The sequence below is a fragment of the Morus notabilis genome, unplaced genomic scaffold, assembly GCF_000414095.1.
Source record: "Morus notabilis unplaced genomic scaffold, ASM41409v2 Scaffold214, whole genome shotgun sequence".
NCBI lineage: Eukaryota > Viridiplantae > Streptophyta > Magnoliopsida > Rosales > Moraceae > Morus > Morus notabilis.
Window position 1 is genome coordinate 149,652 of NW_010363935.1, and position 6,285 is coordinate 155,936.

General features: G+C 53.0%; 1 long non-coding RNA gene across 2 annotated transcripts; it reads left to right on the plus strand.

Moving 5' to 3' along the window:
• Positions 1–1,460, plus strand: LOC112092950. Of its 2 annotated transcripts, none has more exons than XR_002902834.1 (4): positions 1–114; positions 780–818; positions 1,107–1,187; positions 1,355–1,460. It is a non-coding gene; the product is annotated as an uncharacterized LOC112092950 (long non-coding RNA). The 2 variants fall into 2 exon arrangements; XR_002902835.1 differs by lacking the exon at positions 1–114 and adding an exon at positions 609–677.
• The last annotated feature ends 4,825 nt before the right edge of the window (positions 1,461–6,285 follow it).

The following is a 6,285-nucleotide window of genomic DNA, read 5'->3' on the forward strand; positions in this document are numbered from 1 at the left end:
TTGCGTGTGTTTCTGGCCGCCGTTGATTGGTCTCCTTGAGGCTGTCGGCGGAGGTGCTATTGGCGATTTCAACGATTGGGTGCGACGATTTGGCGGTGACTTTTTTCACGGACAGTATGTAATTTAATGACTTCCACATTCTTTCGTTCTTGAATTATTGTCTGATTGTGTGTCCTTAGAGCGACTTTCACACCTAAATTTAGTTTGGGAATTTATTTGAGCTCTATAACCAATCTGTCTTTTCTTGAAATTTCATGCCATTTGAAGTTTTATTGTGGTTTGTAAATCTTGAATTAAACAACTTTCATTATTCTCGTCAGTTCTTGAATCTTGACTTATACCGGTGCGTGTGTGTAATTAATTATACACGTTCTGCTAAACAAATTGTACAACCATTGATTTTATTTACAAGTGTTGTTTATTAGATGAAATGACAGTTTTCCTAATTGTGTTGTATTTTGAGTGGAAATACTTGCCCTTTTCACTATAGATTTGGAAGAATTTGATATCATGTGATATACAAAACTTGTCAAATAATCTTGGTGATTCTTATTTCTTCTTCTTGCTGCTTTACTTTCTTTTAAGTATCTTGTTTACATGGTTTGTAGATTTCCATATGGGTCAGCAGTATAATGTTTCATGCATATGCCGATATTTCGTTCCAAAGCACATATGATGTAACTTCTGACTTTCATCTTGCTTTTTTGAAGAAACGATTTTGGTTTTTTAACTTTTTGGGACTGCTCGTTCCATTTATTGCTGTTGGTAATTGTTTTTAGGGAGGCAAAGGGATCACAGACTTGAAAGCAGCTATTAAGGTATGAATTAGATTTTTCTTTTAAACTGCAACTTTAGGTTTCTGTGTCCATGGATCTGCTGATTGGTTATCCTTGTTCTACTGAATATTTTTGCTTGCATCTTTTTTGAGAGTAAAGAAGAGTTCCTTCAAACCTGTTCAACTCAGAGATTTTATCTGGTGCTACATCGTTTTATCATATAGAGCTCAAGAATTATGAGTCTCAGGGAATTTTTTTTCTATTTAAATTGTGTAATTACTCTTTGATTTCTGTTTCTACTAACTCTATTTAGATCCATTGTTTCTGTAGGTGAGATATTGCAGCAAAAGACCTCCAATAGACACGTTGATTCTGGTAGTCATTTAGAAGCAACTACTTCAGATTTTGAAGGTACTTGAAATTTAATTGTGTTCTGTATAACAAGAATGATAACTTTCATATAATCAGGTAGTTCCTATTTTCATGCGTAGTGATTATTCTTTCCATCTCTCTCCATATCCACGTGAAGTTTGAGTTGAATTAGAGTGCTAAAGCTCATGCACTCTCTCGTTCCACAGGTTGCGCGTATGGTGATTGGAAAAACAGCTGCTGGGCCCCTTTATAGTTACCTGATTCCTCTTGTTCTTCTTGTTAATGGTAATTGAACTATTTTGAGTCCTTTGTCAGAGCAACTTTAGTTATGTGGCTTTAACTTTTGCTTCTTTGCCTTTTTTTAGGTAGTAGTCTAATTGCTAAACCTACTTGAATTGGTTTTCTTATTTTACGGGGCTGTACCGGGACTGTTCCAGGGTTGTCCCGGGGTTGTACTGGGGTTGTACTGGGGCTGTTCCGGGGATGTACCGGGGCTGTACTAGGGTCGTACCGGGAGTGTCCCGGGGCTATCCCAGGGCACTCCCGCGGCTGTACCGGGATTGTCCCGAAACTCTGCCGGGGCTGCCCCGGAGCTGTCCCGGGACTGTCCCGGGGCAGTACCTGTCCCGGGGCTGTCCTTGGGCAGACTCGGGGCTATACTGGGGCTGTACCGGGGCTGCCCTGGGGCGGTACCGGAGCTGTCCTAGGGCTGTACCGGGGCTGCCTCGGGCCTGTCCTGGGGTTGACCCGGGGCTTTTCCGGAGCTGTACCGGGGCTGTACCGGGGCTGTCCGAGCGCTGTACCGGAGCTGTCTCGGGGTCGTACCGGGGCTGTCCCGGGGTCGTACCAGGGCTGTCCAGGGGCTGTACTGGGTTGTCCCAGGGCCGACCCGGGGCTGTAGTGGGGCTGCCCCAGGGCTGTACTAGGGCTACCACAGGGCTGTACCGGGGCTATCCCAGGGCTGTCCCGGGGCTGAACCGGGGCTGACTCGGGGCTTTCCTAGGGCTGTACCAGGGTTGCACCGGGGCTGCCCCGGGGCTGCCCCGGGGCTGCCCCGGGGCTGCCCCGGGGCTGCCCCGGGGCTGCCCCGGGGCTGCCCCGGGGCTGCCCCGGGGCTGCCCCGGGGCTGCCCCGGGGCTGCCCCGGGGCTGCCCCGGGGCTGCCCCGGGGCTGCCCCGGGGCTGCCCCGGGGCTGCCCCGGGGCTGCCCCGGGGCTGCCCCGGGGCTGCCCCGGGGCTGCCCCGGGGCTGCCCCGGGGCTGCCCCGGGGCTGCCCCGGGGCTGCCCCGGGGCTGCCCCGGGGCTGCCCCGGGGCTGCCCCGGGGCTGCCCCGGGGCTGCCCCGGGGCTGCCCCGGGGCTGCCCCGGGGCTGCCCCGGGGCTGCCCCGGGGCTGCCCCGGGGCTGCCCCGGGGCTGCCCCGGGGCTGCCCCGGGGCTGCCCCGGGGCTGCCCCGGGGCTGCCCCGGGGCTGCCCCGGGGCTGCCCCGGGGCTGCCCCGGGGCTGCCCCGGGGCTGCCCCGGGGCTGCCCCGGGGCTGCCCCGGGGCTGCCCCGGGGCTGCCCCGGGGCTGCCCCGGGGCTGCCCCGGGGCTGCCCCGGGGCTGCCCCGGGGCTGCCCCGGGGCTGTCCCGGGGCTGTACCGGGGCTGCCCTGGGGCTGTACCGGGGATCTCCCGGGGCTGTACCGGGGCTGTCCCTAGGCTGACTCGGGGCTGCCCTGGGGCTGTACCGTGGCTGTCCAGGGGCTGACCCGGGGCTGTCCCGGGACTGTACCGAGGCTGTCCGGGGGCTATCCCGGGACTGTACTCGGGCTGTCCCAGGGCTGTACCGGGGCTGCCCCAGGGCTGTACTAGGGCTACCACAGGGCTGTACCGGGGCTATACCGAGGCTGCCCCGGGGCTGTCCCGGGGCTGTACCGGGGTTCTACCGGGGCTGCCCCGGGGCTATTGCGGGGCTGTTCCGGGGCTCTCCCGTGGCTGTACCGGGGCTATCCCAGGGCTGTCCCGGGCCTGACCCGGGGCTGTCCCGTGGCTGACCCGGGGCTGTACTGGGGCCGTACCGGGGTTGTACCAGGGCCGGTCCCGGGGCTGACCCGGGGCTGTACCGTGGCACTCCTGGGGAAGTACCGGGGCTGTACCTGGGTTGCCCCGGAGCTGTCCCGGGGATGTACCGGGGCTGCCCCGGGGCTGTACCGGTGCTGTATCGGGGCTGTCCCGGTGCTGTACCGGGGCTGTATCAGGGCTTCCCCGGGGCTGTCCCGGGGCTGTACCGGGGATGTCCCGGGGCTGTAACGGGGATGTCCCGGGGCTGTACCGGGGTTGTACCAGGGTGGCCCCGGGGCTGATCCGGGGCTGTACCTGGGCAGTACCGGGGCTGCCCCGAGCTGTCTCGGGGCTGTCCCGGGGCTATACCGGAGCTGTACCGGGGCTGCCCCAGTGTTGTCCCGGGGCTGTCCAGGGGCTTTCCCAGGGCTGTACCGGGGCTTCCCAGGGGCTGTCCCGGGGCTGTACCGGGGCTGCCCCGCGGCTGTCCCGGGCTGTCCTTGGGATGTATCGGGGCTGTACCGAGGCTGTCCCAAGGCTGTCCCGGTGCTGACCCGGGGCTGTACCAGGGCTGTACCGGGGTTGTCCCGGGGCTAACCCGGGGCTATCCCGGGGCTGTACCTGGGCCCCGGAGCTGTCCCGGGGCTTTCCCGGGGCTGTCCCGGGGCTGTACAGGGGGTGTCCTGTGGCTGTACCGCGGCTGCCCCGGGGCTGTCCTGGGCCTGTCTCGGGGCTTTTCCAGGGCTGTACCGGGGCTGTCCCGAGGCTATACCGGGGCTGTCCCGGGGCTGTACCGGGGTTGTACCGGTGCTACCCCGGGCTATACCGGGGCTGTACCGGGGCTCTCCCGGGGTTGTACCGGGCTGCCCCGGGGTTGTACCAGGGCTGCCCCGGGGCTGTCCCAGGGCTGTACCGGGGCTGTTCCGGGGCTCTCCCGGGTATGTCCCGAGGCTGTCCTGGGGATGTACCGGGGCTGTCCCGGGGCTGTCCTGGGGCTGACCCGGGGCTGTCCCAGGGCTGTACCGGGGCTGTACCAGGGCTATACCGGGGCACTCCCGGGGCTATATCGGGATTGTATCAGGGCTGTAACGGGGCTGCCTCAAGGCTGTCCCGGGGCTGTTCCTGGGCTGACCCGTGGCTTACGACAAACCCGGATCCGCCACAATTGCCACCAAGGATCTAGCAACACACCCGCGAGTCTCTCCCTCCCCTCCTCTATCTCTTTCTCCATCAAAACCCATTGCCACCCTCCCCGGAAGCACGCCGCCCTGGTCACAAAACCCACGGCAATTCGCTCCCCGAAAGGCCGCCGTCTTTGTCTCGAAACCCAAGGCGATCTTTCTTCGTTCTGCCCACGTCTCAGTCGTTCCTCGTTCGACCTCCGCCGTTGTTGTCGGCATCTTCGCCGCTGCCGTAAGTGAGGTGGGGTTGGATATGTGATGGGCTTTTTTTTTTTGAACAGAAAGCTTTTGTTGGGATTTTGAAGAGACGATGAATGGGGTTTTCTGTCTGTTTATTTCGCTCATTCGAGTTTAGAATTTAAATTTTATTACAGTAAAAAACTCTCAGAAACAGTCACATCTAATTTTTTTGTTACAGTAAAAAGCTCTCACACAATATCACATCTCAACTCAAATTAAAAACTCGAATTAGCGAACCGAATGGGCCTTTAAGAATATGTCTGTTGCTATCTTCAATCAATCCACTCCTTCTAATTAATACACCCAAAAAGACAGAAATACCCTTCAAGACGATACATCTCTTGCAAGGGACGGTAAAAAAAAAGTCGCGATGTATGATATTATGCATCCCTAGTAAAAATCCAAAATTACGGCCTCATTCAGTTCGTCAATTCGAGTTTTTAATTCGAACTGATATGTGACTTTATATGAGATCTTTTAACTATAGTAAAAAAGTTAGATATAATTTTTTGCAATAACTTTTAACCGTAGCAAAACTGAAATTAAAAACCCAAATCGGTAAAATAAATGAGGCCTACGTCTCACTTTTGCAAAAGAATGAAACGGCAACCTTCTAGATTTTCCCATCATGCATCTATAACGTCCTCAAGATTGTTCCCACGAAAAAAAAAGCAAAGTATGAAAATAATATAAACTTGAGGTTGAACCCTGAAATCAACTTAACGCTTGATTGTTAGTTGTGTTTAAATTTATAGTTTTGATTATGTTAAAGCGTTTTTTCTTACAAAAAATTTGAATTTTAAATGTCAAAATTAAAAATTATTAATTTAAATGCATGAACCAAACGGGCACTTAATTTTCTTCCATAACCCACCATAGAAAAATAGAATTGCTCCAAATGTAATTTCCTTCTTTTCCATCACAATACAAGATAAGCAAAAAAAAAAAATTCAAAAAAAATAAAACTCAAAACCACAAAAAAATACACCAATACTCAACCTAAAAATATAAAACCCAAACGAATAAGGTTCCAAAGAGCAATCATGGCACCAGCGAGATCTAGCATATGGGGGATGCGGTGAGTCTGAGATTTAGCAACAACGCCTACATCTGGTGACGGAAAGAAGAGCCATGTGACAAGAAAATCTACTAAGGAAAGGGGTGTTGTGGCCGAGCTTGTACAACTATGTGGGTGGGGAAGGTGTTTGGAGGTTTTTTTTGTTTTTATTTTTATTTTGTTTATAAAAAGACAATTAACACCCTTGAGAGAAGCTTATAGAATTCTCATGTGACAAAAATCGTTAGTAATTTTACAGACGTTGCCAATTGAACCACTAGTGCAATCGTTTTGAAGTTTAAGCGACAAATTACCAAAGAAAGAAGTTCAGAGACTGATTTATCAATCACAAAAAATTAAGGGGGCGTTTGGTATACAGTAATCTTAAGGATGAGAATGGGAATCTACAATATTACCGTGTTTGGTATAAGAATTATAATTTTTAGATTCCCAAGAAAGTGATTACCATGGGATTCAGTTTCCCTCATTTTAAGGTAATTTGAATACCACCCAACATGGTGTTATTCAAATTCCCAGGAATCTCAAAATTATGAGAATCTTATTATTATTATTATTATTATTATTATTATTATTATTATTATTATGGATCTTCTTCCATG